Consider the following 12,925-nt stretch of genomic DNA (forward strand, 5'->3'; position numbering starts at 1 on the left):
GATAGTAGTATTTACAGTAAACACTAAATACTACTATCACAGAAATCTCTTTAAGCATTTAAAGTATTAACACTTTAAATAATATAACTGTTTTGTGAATTGTCAGTATGTATTTTGAATTATATTTAAGTTCAAAATAAACTTGAATATAACTCCCTGTCAAACCTAAAGTCATTTCTCTTAAATTGCACAGCTAGCACAACAAAACATAACTAAATCAACCAGAAGTTAACTGGCTGTTTAGAAGGATCAGCAGCAGGTTCTTCCTGAGGTCCTCCTCACCTCCAAACCCCCCCAGAGGAGCCTCTGCTTCACAACCAGCAGTTTTTATTTTTCATTTTCAATGTAATCGTTTTATCCTGTTTAAAACTACACATTTTTAAAGAAAATCAGTGTTTCACTGTATGGTTTGTTCTTTATTCATGCACTATATGATTTGCACCACTGCGGGGTAGTGCCGTAATGCATGGAGCATGCTCTGATAACTCTAGTAACATATTAGGGTCAACAGTATCGGAAATAAAGATGAATCGACAGTCAGAGTTCTTAAGAAGATCATTGTTAATTGTAACCAAAGCTGTTTCTGATAAAGATAAAGAAGTGGAGACAGCGGTTTGGATAGTTTCCATAAAGATTTTCTGATAATTAACTGTCAGTGCGTTCATTTCCTCAGTGTTCTTTAGTGTTGGCCAAATATTTGACGACGTCAAGAAGAGAAATCTGAATTGCTGTCCAAACGTCCGCCTGCAGCATGACCTCCTTTAAATGCAGGTTTCATGAAGGTCCTGCTAATATATTTAATTTCTAGTGTTTAACAATTTATGGAACTGTCTGTCAGAATGTGAGCTGATTCAGGATCCACTGATTCAGTCACTGATCAACCTGAAATGCTTCAGTTATGTAGGAGGTCAGAGCTTCATGTTTATGGGATTAATGTACAGTGTGTTTTTCTGTTTTAACAAAAGAAAAACAAAGGATTTGTAAGTCAGCCTAAGATGATTCCTAAGATGAAACCACTTTTTCTAGCCATTCACATTTATTTAATGTAATATGCAGTTTTTACCATTTCTTCCTGTAGTAAACATAAACAACGATAGTATTCAAGAAAAGCACATAATAAAAAACATAATGAATAATAACTCTGGTTTTACAAAAACTGGTATATAATTTGAAGTCCACACTTTTCCGTCAATTCTTCCATCTGTCCTGCTCACATCTCCAATGGTTGTTCACGTTGTCATTCACGTGTCTTCACTCCACATTGGCCACATGGTAGCTAAAACACTGGGGGCGGCACATAAGGACGCTGTCATAACCTGTCTACGACTTCATTTTGCTGTGTATATACGAATGTGAATCGCATTATTGGCTGGAGAAGTCAGTCACCGGTCACTTACTGACTCACACTGCAAAACAGTACAGAATGAATTGTTACGTATTTATTTTAATTTCAATTCAAGTTGGATTGTTTTGTTTTTGATTGTTTTCTGTGCGCAGAGACCGTGTCAGCAGTGTGCAATTGCGCATGTGCGCATCTTGGAGGGAACGTTGGTTGGAGGTGATTTTTTTTGGTAAGGGGACTATAATGGAGGATTTCAGACAGGGTGGAACTGAAAGCCTGGGACAGTGAGAGGTTAAAAACACTGGCCAGCTGTTCTGTGCAATTCCTCGGTACATTTGCAGGAATGCTGTCAGGACGTACTGCCTTCCTGGGATTGACAGCTTGGAGCAAGCGTCTCACCTCATGTTCCCCCACGGGGGTGGTGTTATTGTGAGCTGCAGCTGTGTGTGTAGCACCTGCCCCAGGTAGCTCCACCTCAAGGCAAGCAAAGAAGTGAGTCAGAAGTGCAGTAACTGTTGTTACTGTCTAAGCGCTCCTCTATCCTACATGCACATACACAAAACAACAATCTGAAGGGGAAGACACGGGGCCGCAGCATATGTGCACCACCATCTTAACATTTCACTCGGCTCAGCCACAGGAAAAACTTAATTCTTGGCAAAAACTTAAATCTGCTATATGCTATGTTTTTTGGGGGAGGGGTCTGCAACTTTATCATCTTGTGAAATAGGGGTGAAAAATTTTGTGAAGTAGCCTATTTACAATTTAACAAGCAAATACAAAGTATTGAAAGCAACCACAGAATTTTGTTCCTGTTATGGACACTACAGTCTCCGATTTTATGTTCCAAGATGGCGCCGCGTATGGATGCTCTGGTGCTTCAGTGCGTTACTTCTGTTTTGTTTTTGTGCTTAACTTGTGTGTCTGGGCACTCCTCTGGATATTCTTACACCAGAGAAGAGCTTCTTAACTACAGGACTACAACACCTGTGGATTTACTTCCAATATTTGTCGCATCTGCGGCAGATTTACTGCAGACTTTGATCAGGAAAGTGAGACGCCGAAGGAGAGGAAAGCGAGCCGGCACACTCGTGCGCCTGAGGAGACACGGAATCCGAACTGCTCCTCCTGGGATCTTCCTTTCCAACGTACGCTCACTCAGGAATAAGATGGACGAGCTGGCCCTGATGAGAAGCATGAACAGAGACTTTGCCTCCTCCTGTGTCTTATGTTTTACGGAGTCATGGCTCTGTGAGGACATCCCGGACTGCGCACTCAAGCTGGAGGGTTTTCATCTGCTGCGCGCGGACCGGCAGGCCTCGCTCTCTGGTAAGACCACAGGTGGAGGTGTCTGCTTCTACATTAATAGTGGCTGGTGCACAGATGTAACAGTGATTGCTCAGCACTGCTCTTCCTCTCTGGAATACCTTTTTATTCACTGCAAACCGTTTTATTCTCCGCGGGAGTTTGCTTCATTCATCTTGGCCGCTGTTTACATCCCGCCAGATGCGGATGCGCAGGCAGCTCAGTGCGCACTCGCGGAGCAGATACTGCACATGGAGCGGACATTCCCGGACTCCCTCATTATTGCTCTTGGGGACTTTAACAAAGCCAATCTGAGCCAAGAGCTTCCCAAATACAAGCAGTATATTAAATGCCCGACCAGAGAGGAGAGGACATTGGATCACTGCTACAGCACGATCAGCGGGGCCTATTGTGCGGTGCCCCGCGCTTCACTCGGACTTTCTGACCACGTCATGATCCACCTGATCCCCGCGTACAGACAGAGGCTGAAGCTCTCCAAACCTGTCGTGAGGACTAAAAAACTGTGGAGCAACGAGGCTGTGGAGGAGCTTCGCACGTGTTTGGAGTCCACAGACTGGGACACAATGAAGGCTGCTTCTAACAGCTTGGACGAGTTTACGGACACTGTCACCTCCTATATCCACTTCTGTGAGGACAGCATTGTGCCATCACGCACCAGGGTGAGTTATAACAATGACAAACCCTGGTTTACTCCTAAACTCAAAAAGCTGTGGCTGGAAAAGAGAAAGGGGTTCAGAAGCGGAGACAGGGACTGCTACAGAGAGGCCAAGTACAGTTTCACTAAAGAAGTGGACATTGCTAAACATCAGCACTCTGAGAAGATGCAGCAGCAGATCTCAGAGAATGACTCGGCCTCTGTGTGGAAAAGTTTTAGGAATATCACCAACTACAAGCCTAAAACCCCCCACTCCACTGATGACTTGCTCTTGGCCAACACCCTTAACGACTTTTACTGCCGTTTTGACGAGCCGTCAAGCAGCCTTCACACCTCCAACGGCCCCAACAATAGAGACACTTTGGACACTCATTCCCCCACCTCTCCCCCCTCCATAGAGCCATCACCACCATCAAACACTTCACCTACAACACCTCCCTCCACACCCCACACCAAGGAGGATTTCACACCACCTTCTACCACCACAACTCTTCATATTCATGAAGCAGATGTGAGGAAGCAGTTTAAGAGTTTGAATGCTCGAAAAGCTCCTGGCCCAGACGGTCTGTCTCCTGCCACCCTCAGACACTGTGCAAACGAACTGGCCCCAGTGTTTTCTGGCATTTTCAACTCCTCACTGCAGGCATGTCATCTGCCTGCCTGCTTCAAGTCCTCTACCATAATCCCTGTACCCAAGAAACCTAGGATCACTGGACTAAATGACTACAGACCTGTGGCTCTGACATCTGTGGTCATGAAGTCATTTCAGCGCCTGGTTCTCTCCTAACTCAAGACCCTCACGGCCCCCCTCCTGGACCCCCTGCAGTTTGCATACAGAGCCAACAGGTCTGTAGACGACGCTATCAACATGGCTCTACACTTCACCCTGCAGCATCTGGACTCCCCAGGAACCTACGCCAGGATCCTGTTTGTGGACTTCAGCTCTGCCTTTAACACCATCCTTCCAGACCATCTCCAAGGCAAGCTTTCCCAGATGAATGTGCCTGATCCCATCTGCCGGTGGATCACTGACTTCCTGACGGACAGGAAGCAGCATGTGAGGCTGGGAAAGAATGTCTCGGACTCCCGGACCATCAGCACCGGCTCCCCTCAGGGCTGTGTTCTTTCTCCTCTGCTCTTCTCCCTGTACACCAACTGCTGCACCTCCACCCACCAGTCTGTCAAGCTAATCAAGTTTGCAGATGACACCACCGTTATTGGACTCATTTCGGATGGGGATGAGTCTGCCTACAGGAGGGAGGTTGAACGTCTGGTGTCCTGGTGCAGCCACAACAACCTGGTGCTGAATGCCCAGAAGACAGTGGAGATTATTGTGGACTTCAGGAAGCACACAGCCCCACTCCCCCCCATCATCCTGACTGACACCCTCATCACCTCTGTGGACTCATTCCGCTTCCTGGGTACCACCATCACCCAGGACCTGAAGTGGGAGCCCACCATCACCTCCGTCATAAAGAAAGCCCAGCAGAGGATGTACTTCCTGAGGCAGCTGAAGAAATTCAACCTGCCAACACGGACGATGATGCAATTCTACACTGCAATCATCGAGTCCATCCTCACCACCTCCATCACCGTGTGGTATGCTGGAGCCACTATCAAGGACAAGCAGAGACTGCAGCGTGTTGTGCGCTCTGCTGAGAAGGTGATTGGCTGCAGACTCCCATCTCTGCAGGACCTGTACACCTCAAGGACACTGGGGCGGGCAGCTCGGATCACAGCTGACCCTTCTCACCCTGGACACAGTCTGTTTGACCTGCTCCCCTCAGGCAGGAGGCTCCGGTCCATTCGCACCAGAACGTCTCGCCATAAGAACAGTTTCTTCCCCTCTGCTGTTGGACTCATGAACAATAACCATATGACTGATCCCACCACTAATACATGACGCTACGCTGTGTTCACTGCATCATCTCATGTTTGGCACTGATCACCACCTGCACTCATGTACATATCTATCCTCTTAGCACTTTTAATTCTTTAATTCTTATTTTTATGTCTATTTTAGAGTTATATGACAGTATGTTTGCACTAAGTACCGCAGCAATTTCCTAATGTTGTAAACCTGCTCAACATTTGGCAATAAAACCCTTTCTGATTCTGATTCTGATTCTGATACAGAAAGATTTTTAAAGTTAGCAGCTGAAAACTTACCTTAAAAACATTTTTCTTTTAGCAAATTTGGCAAATTTCTTTATTTTTATTTGCACATAAATGATAACTATAATTGATTTAGCAAGCGCTACAGTCTGCTGCACAAAAAGATCCTTGAACATAATTTAACCTTAATCCTGAAGTACTCTGATATGTATTATACAGTATGTAAGTATGGTAAAGTAATGTTTACATTTGCTGTTGAACCCTTACTGGTTCACGCCTACTGGCTGAAGAAGCTGACTGCACTCCACGAGCATCTGGCAGCACAAATGAACCAGCTGCTGGTTGACGAGAGACGCCCAGAATAGCTAACCAAAGGCCCGACAGTCCTGATCCTCAAGGACCCCCAAAAGAGACCGGCTCCCTCCAACTACCGACCAATAACCTGCCTCAGCACCACGTGGAAGCTCCTGTAAGGCATCATAGCAGCTAAGATGAATAGGCACATGGCTCAATACATGAGTGGGGCACAGAAAGGGATGGGCAAGAATACCCAGAGGCAAGTCCTGAGGAGTCAGCTGAAAGGTAAGAACAAGACTATCAACACCTACGCCCTGCCCGTGATCAGGGATAATAAGCTGGCCAAAGGAGGAGATAGAAGCCACTGACAAGAAAGCTCCTGACCATGCATGAAGGGTTTCACCCCAAGGTCAGCACCCTGAGGCTGTACACTAAGTGGAAGGAAGGAGGCCGGGGACTGGTGAGTGTCAGCACCACAGTCAAAAATGGTGATGGCTAACCAACCGGATATAGTGGTGATAGACAAACAGAAGAAGACGGCCGTAGTGATCGATGTAGCAGCTCCCAATGACAGCAACACCAGGAAGAAGGAACATGAGAAGCTCGAGAAATATCAAAGGCTCCAACCCTCCAAGTTGTGGAGGGTGAAGGTAATGGTGGTCCCAGTGGTAATCAGAGCACTAGGTGCGGTTACTCCCAAACTAGGCAAGTGGCTCCAGTAGATCCCAGGATCAACATCAGAGATCTCTGTCCAGAAGAGTGCAGTCCTAGGAACACCAAAGACACTGTGCAGGACTCAAGCTCCCAGGCCTCTGGTAGAGGACCCGAGCTTGAAGGATAGACCGTCTGCAGGGGCGAGCGGTGAAATAGTATTTTTTTATATATATTCATTCATGAACTAAAATTTTAATGACACATGAAATATCGCAAATGTATATGAAACACAGTGTTTTGTAAATATTTAATAAATTATAACCTAACAAATCTTTCAGTTAAAATGTATACACTAATTTATACATTAATTTATCGGACAGTGCTACAATACATTGTTTATAATCTTCTATAGAGACATACTGTTCTACATTACTGCCCCAATGTTTTACTGTTTTGTCTGTTTATTCCTCAGCTTCCTCTTAATGGTTTACTCAGTTATAGCTATTAATAAACTCATAGTTCAAAGTCCTCTCTGAAAGCTATGCAGTTCATTCTCACTACTTTACTTTTCATTGTTCTTACAGAACCAAACACTGCAGGTATCTGTATACCATCCAGCCTCTTCATACTGAAAGCAATGCTACAACCTGGTCACACTGATCAATTGTTTTCAAAATAATAATTCAAATTTTAATAAGTCACTGGAGAATTCTTATATGTGAAAATGATAAAATGCAGAAGGTTTTGAACATGCTGGTGGTTTAGTCAGAATAGAAACAGAAAATGAGAAAATCTAGACACTAATGTAGCAACAAAAAAAAGATTGTTTCTTTAATCAGTACAATGGATTCGGTCTCAACTAAAAATACTTGGGTTGCATTTTTGTTTCTCTTATGCTAAGTGTATAATGTTTAGCAAGTTTTAAGCATTCTCTAATGCTAACGGTATATTTAATTCATGTAGTTTATGCAAAGCATTGTTGTCTTAAGGGGGTCATATGATTGTTGGAGTTTCTCTTATTATCGTGGTGGTCTTTACTTTACAATATAAAGTGCCTTGAAGCAACTGTGACATTTTTTTTGTATAAATAAAAATGAACCTAACACTGACGAGGGTTCGTTCAGCTGTGATTTGGACAAATTCTTTGAATTCTCTCAAAGAGATCAGCAGGTGCAGCTCCCATGTATCTGGAAAGTAATTGTGACACCTACACATTAATAACATCTATCACTTCCCTCTTTGTTTTTACACATTTACAGATTTCACTGGAGCTGATTGTTGATGACCTCAGCAGTATTCGTTGCAATCTGTGACAGATTGTTGCTTAAATGCACTGGCATTTAACTGATTTAGACTGAACAGTGAGAATGGAGGAGAGAAATGGTGGTTTTCAGACACTTGTCCATGAAGACGATTTGCACAAGGAAAAGTATCCTCCTTACCATCAGTCTAACAGAGTACAAGGTCTAATAATTCAAATTTTTATTAATTACACTCCCATAGTCAGGTTTTTGATTGTTTCGCTTGAAGTAAGTTTTTACAGAGTAAAATGACAGGACTTGATGATTTGAGACAACTACGTGTAAGGTTTACATGCGCTAACAGGATTTTTCTAATCATAAATAAAGAGTACAGAGCAGATGTTAAATAAACTACTAGTAAACAGTAATATTAAGTCCTAAAATGATCACATTTTATTCTTTTAAAACTTCAACCAAGTTAAGTGTGTTACCTGCCTTTAAGCTGAAAATTGATAATGTTCTGCCTGTTTAGTGTCCATGTTCACTATGAGTCCTGGGAGACGCCACAGACTGGCTGCAGTGTGCCTGGCGCTTCTTGCTGCTGTTCTTCTGATACTGAATATTGGCCTGGGGATCCACTGTAAGTCATTATGAGTTACAGGAGTGCACAGAAATGTTTTCATTATTAAATCATTTCTTTTTTGCAACTTAGCAAATGGTTATCAATCTAGTTAAAAAACAAAAACAAACAAACAAAAAAACTCTAAACTGTGAAAAAAAACAAAAAAACAATTCTTTAGAAAAACTGAAACAAGTCCTGGTAATTTTTGGCCAGAACACCTTTTGTTTTTTTTAGTACACAACAAAATTGTTTTTTATTCTCTTCCTTTTATTCTCGTCAATTCAAAAACTGTACTAAAATATGTCAGCATCCATCTCCTCATAAAATGACTAAACAGCTGAACAAAATAATTTACAATTTTTAAAATTTGAGCTTTTTTATTTTCCTTGAAATGTGTTTGTCCTCCTGTAAAGGCATGGAAGTGATGTCAAAGTGTTTTCTTTAAACAGGATACCTGGCAAACATTAACAAAAATGTAACAATATTTAACAGGTTTAATATCCAGAGTACATTTAAGCTAGAATCACTGCCTTGTGATTCTTTGCCTCAGCCAAATTGTGGTTTCCATTCTTGTCTGTTGCATCATTGCATTTACTTCATCAATGAAGCCGAGACTACATTTATCCTAGATCAGGGGTCGGCAACATGCAGCTCCGGAGCCGCATGCGGCTCTGTGGTTTGGGAAAATAAATTGTAAAAGTATTTAGCTGAAGTGTATTTTATTTGTGTTAGTTCTTTTTTCATTGTAGTTCTAAATTGGAAGATTATCATGATCTTGAAATATTAAAATAAAATGATATTTTATTATTTTTCATCGCTCAACATAATAAAATGATTTTTTAATTATTTTTCGTTGCTCAAAATAAGAGTCACACTCGCGGAAGCCGGTATACCTGCCGAAAGGCTGTGCATTTATCGAGACTTTCAACCCAGGTAGGCCAAGTACGGAGAAATATAAAAACAAGAAAAATATCTGAAGAAGATTTAATGATGCCTGGGCAGATTTATTTGCATTTACTTCTGACGAGAGCAGCCTACTAGTATGCCTAATTTGTGGATTGTCGATCTTCGGATCCGCATACATGTTTGAGCAGCTATTCCCCACCATGAACTATTATAAAAACAAAAACTGCTCACACCTCACAGACGAAAGCTTACAGTCCTGCGTAAAGATGAAAGTGACTTCGTACAGCCCCGGTCTGCAAACGCTGTGCGCAGAGGTTTAGGAGCAGAAGTCCCATTGTAAACAACAAACTCACAGATTCTCACCTCATCCTCGATGATACCGAACGCATCAGCAAAGAGCTGGTCGTCCTCAAGGATACTTACAAGACTGCAGTGGAAATCATGAAGGATGCAAGGAAGCAGGTGGACAGTGAGATGAGCCGTCAGACACAAACCAACTGGGAGCTTGAACACCAGACGAAAAGAAGCAATGACTATAAAAGTCAGATGGAAAAAATCACAAAGAAAATTGAAACTTCAAGATCATATTTACCAATGCTTAGTAAGGGCCTTACATAATTTCTGTTTGTGAGAAAAATGATTTGTTTCATAATTTTCTATAATGGTGGTATTATATTTTGGCAACAGGCGATGGCTGCAAATACTGTCCTGCAGGATGAATTTTAATGAACTCTGTATGTTACTCCTTCCCCTTGAAATCAAATGAAATCAAAACATGGAAGGAATCCAGAGATTTCTGTCAGCTGCAGGGAGGAGATCTTATAATCATAGACAGCCAAGACAAAGAGGTTTGTTAATATTTCTGTGGAGACCCATTCATGATGATTTTTTAAAATGATTTTCATTTTGTTTCCCTAGACCTTGACAGTAAATTTCCTAATAAATTATCAAGATGCCTCCCAGCTCTTGACAGGCTTCTGGATCGGACTGAGTGATTCCGAAGAGGAAGGGACTTGGAAATGGTTGGATGGAACACTTCTTGTTCAAGGGTAAGAGTTCAGTATGCTACACACAGTGAAACTGCAACTTACAAAAAATGAACTTCTCCTCAATAATAAATGTGGCTGAGAAGAAAGATAAAAAAGTGGATGGATTGAAAGCAAATGTTAGCTCTGTAAAGTAAAATGTCTTTTACTTCAGATACTGGAACGATGGAGAGCCGAACAATCTCAATGATGAAGACTGTGCAGCCGTGTATCCCAGAGTAAACTTCTTCAAAGCTTGGAATGATGTTAGATGTGGAGTCAAACCTGAAAATGTAAAAGATAAACTATTACAAATATTCATTTGTGCAAACATACCCATACCCATGCTTTACAGTGGAACAAGTGACACATGACCTCTTTAACCTCCTAAGACCCAAACTCTTTAATGGCATGCATTTTTAATTTCTCTTTGCTATTTGGGCTGATTGGGACCTGATGGATGTAAATACAAAGAATTACATGATTTTTTTTTTTTTTTTTTTACCAGAGTTTTGTTTCTGAGAAAAATGAGATCCACATTTGAAGAAATTAGCTTTAAATTTCGATAGGACAGTGGCAATATAATGTCCTCATAAGCAGATATCAGGTCCTTGTAGAACAAAATTCAGTATTTTGGTCTAGACAACCCAAAAGGTGATGTCCACATATGTGGATCCAAGGTCCTAGGAGGTTAAGTAACTGTTAAATGCCAAAAAGAATGATTTTTCCAATGGACCTGAAAGGTCAAATGCATTGCAACTTAAGAAAACACCACAAATGATTTTGGGAGATATTAATTCAATTCAATTCAATTTTATTTATATAGCGCCAAATCACAACAACACTCGCCTCAAGACGCTTTATATTGTACAGTAGATCGTACAATAATAGATACAGAGAGATACAGAAGATTTTCAGGGCCGAGTAAAATAACCTCAGTTTTATCTGAATTAAGAAGCAGAAAGTTAGCGGCCATCCAGGTCTTTATGTCTTTAAGACATTCCTGCAGTTTAACATGACAAAACGCCAAAGATTGCACTGAGACATGCTTAAAAAAAGAGGAGGAGTCATCAGTGTTGTGAGGGAGAAAAAAGGTACAATGTAATGTGTGTTCTAATTGCATGTTTCACATAATACATTACATGTTTGCTATTAGTTGTTTATCACAGCTGTTTTGTCACTTTGTTGTTTTCCCCAAATCACTACCACTGTGTTTTGTGAGCTTTCTTGCTTTTCATGAGCTTTTACAGGTTTTTTTCTGTGCTTTTGTGGCAGCAAACATTTTTCCTTGAACACAAGCTACTGTTGAAAATGTATCTGACAGCATGGCGAGGCTGCAAGCGCCAATATTGGACCAACTGGTAAGTATTTGCACATCCTTTCTAATTACAGGGTTTCCAGGTACGACAATAACAAATTTTAATGAAAAACATCAAATATAATGAATAGATCACACACATATACACATTTAAATTTTTGTTAATAGTTGTTCTGTGAAAAAGAAAATACTGGGCTTCAAGGTTTAGAGTTTCAGAGGAAAGGGCGCCCCCTGTGGGTCACATTCAAAAGACCTGTTTCCAAATCTCTTGAAAACATGATGAACATGATTTATGAAGACTAGAAAAAGGACAGTGGGTTATGGCATTAAGGAGTGGTCTGAAAGAGGCTGCGATTGTTGCTCATGTGATTCTATTGAAAGATGGTAACTAACTTTATCTGTTCTTACAGTGCAAACTATGCCATTGTACAAATACAACAGAACTGGTTTGATTGATCTTGTATCATATTTGAATTTTCTTTCATATATGAACTAGGCTATGAAAAAAAACTAATAAAGGCTTCATACACTGTAAAAAAAAAGTAATATAAAAGTATTTTACTGTGTATTTTACAGTTTTGTACTGTTTTGCTAGAATATCATTAAATTTACATAAATAGACTGTGATTTCACATTTCAAATGTAAATTAACGTAAAATCACTGTAAATGTAATAAAACATAATTTTCTTGTTGTTTAAATGTATTTGTCTGTACATATGCATATTTAGATTGTTAAAATACATTCACAAATGTATCATAATTTCACAAATATTTGTCCATTATTTGAAAGATTGAACTGTTAAATTCAAATGTGATGCTATGGAAAAATATATAAAATGATTCTTATAAACTTTTTTTACATCAAATAATTATTATTATTATTGTTATTTAGGGCGATCGTGGCTCAAGAGTTGGCAGTTCGCCTCGTAATCAGAAGGTTGCCGGTTTGAGCCCCGGCTCGACCACTCTCGGTCGTTGTGTCCTTGGGCAAGACACTTCACCTACCACCTACTGGTGATGGCCAGAGGGGCCGATGGTGCGATATGGCAGCTTTGCCTCTGTCAGTCTGCCCCAGGGCAGCTGTGGCTACAACTGTAACTTGCCTCCACCAGTGTGTGAACGTGAGAGTGAATGAATAGTGGAATTGTAAAGTGCTTTGGGGGTCTCGAAAAGCGCTATATGAATGCAATCCATTATTATAATTATTTAAACCAACTGTTAACTGTATATTTCTGTACATTTAAGTATTATTATTCATATTGCCGCATTCATTGACCTTGTTTATAGGTAATTTCATTGTTTAATCACATTAAAATGTTCCTAATTTAATGTTTAAAAGCACTTGAAAAAGGCAAAATCCCATGTAAAATTAGGGCAACAAACTGTATTGTCATTACTGAAAATAACCGTATGTTTTTGAGAA

Source organism: Pelmatolapia mariae, linkage group LG16_19 (genome assembly GCF_036321145.2).
Source record: "Pelmatolapia mariae isolate MD_Pm_ZW linkage group LG16_19, Pm_UMD_F_2, whole genome shotgun sequence".
Lineage (NCBI taxonomy): Eukaryota > Metazoa > Chordata > Actinopteri > Cichliformes > Cichlidae > Pelmatolapia > Pelmatolapia mariae.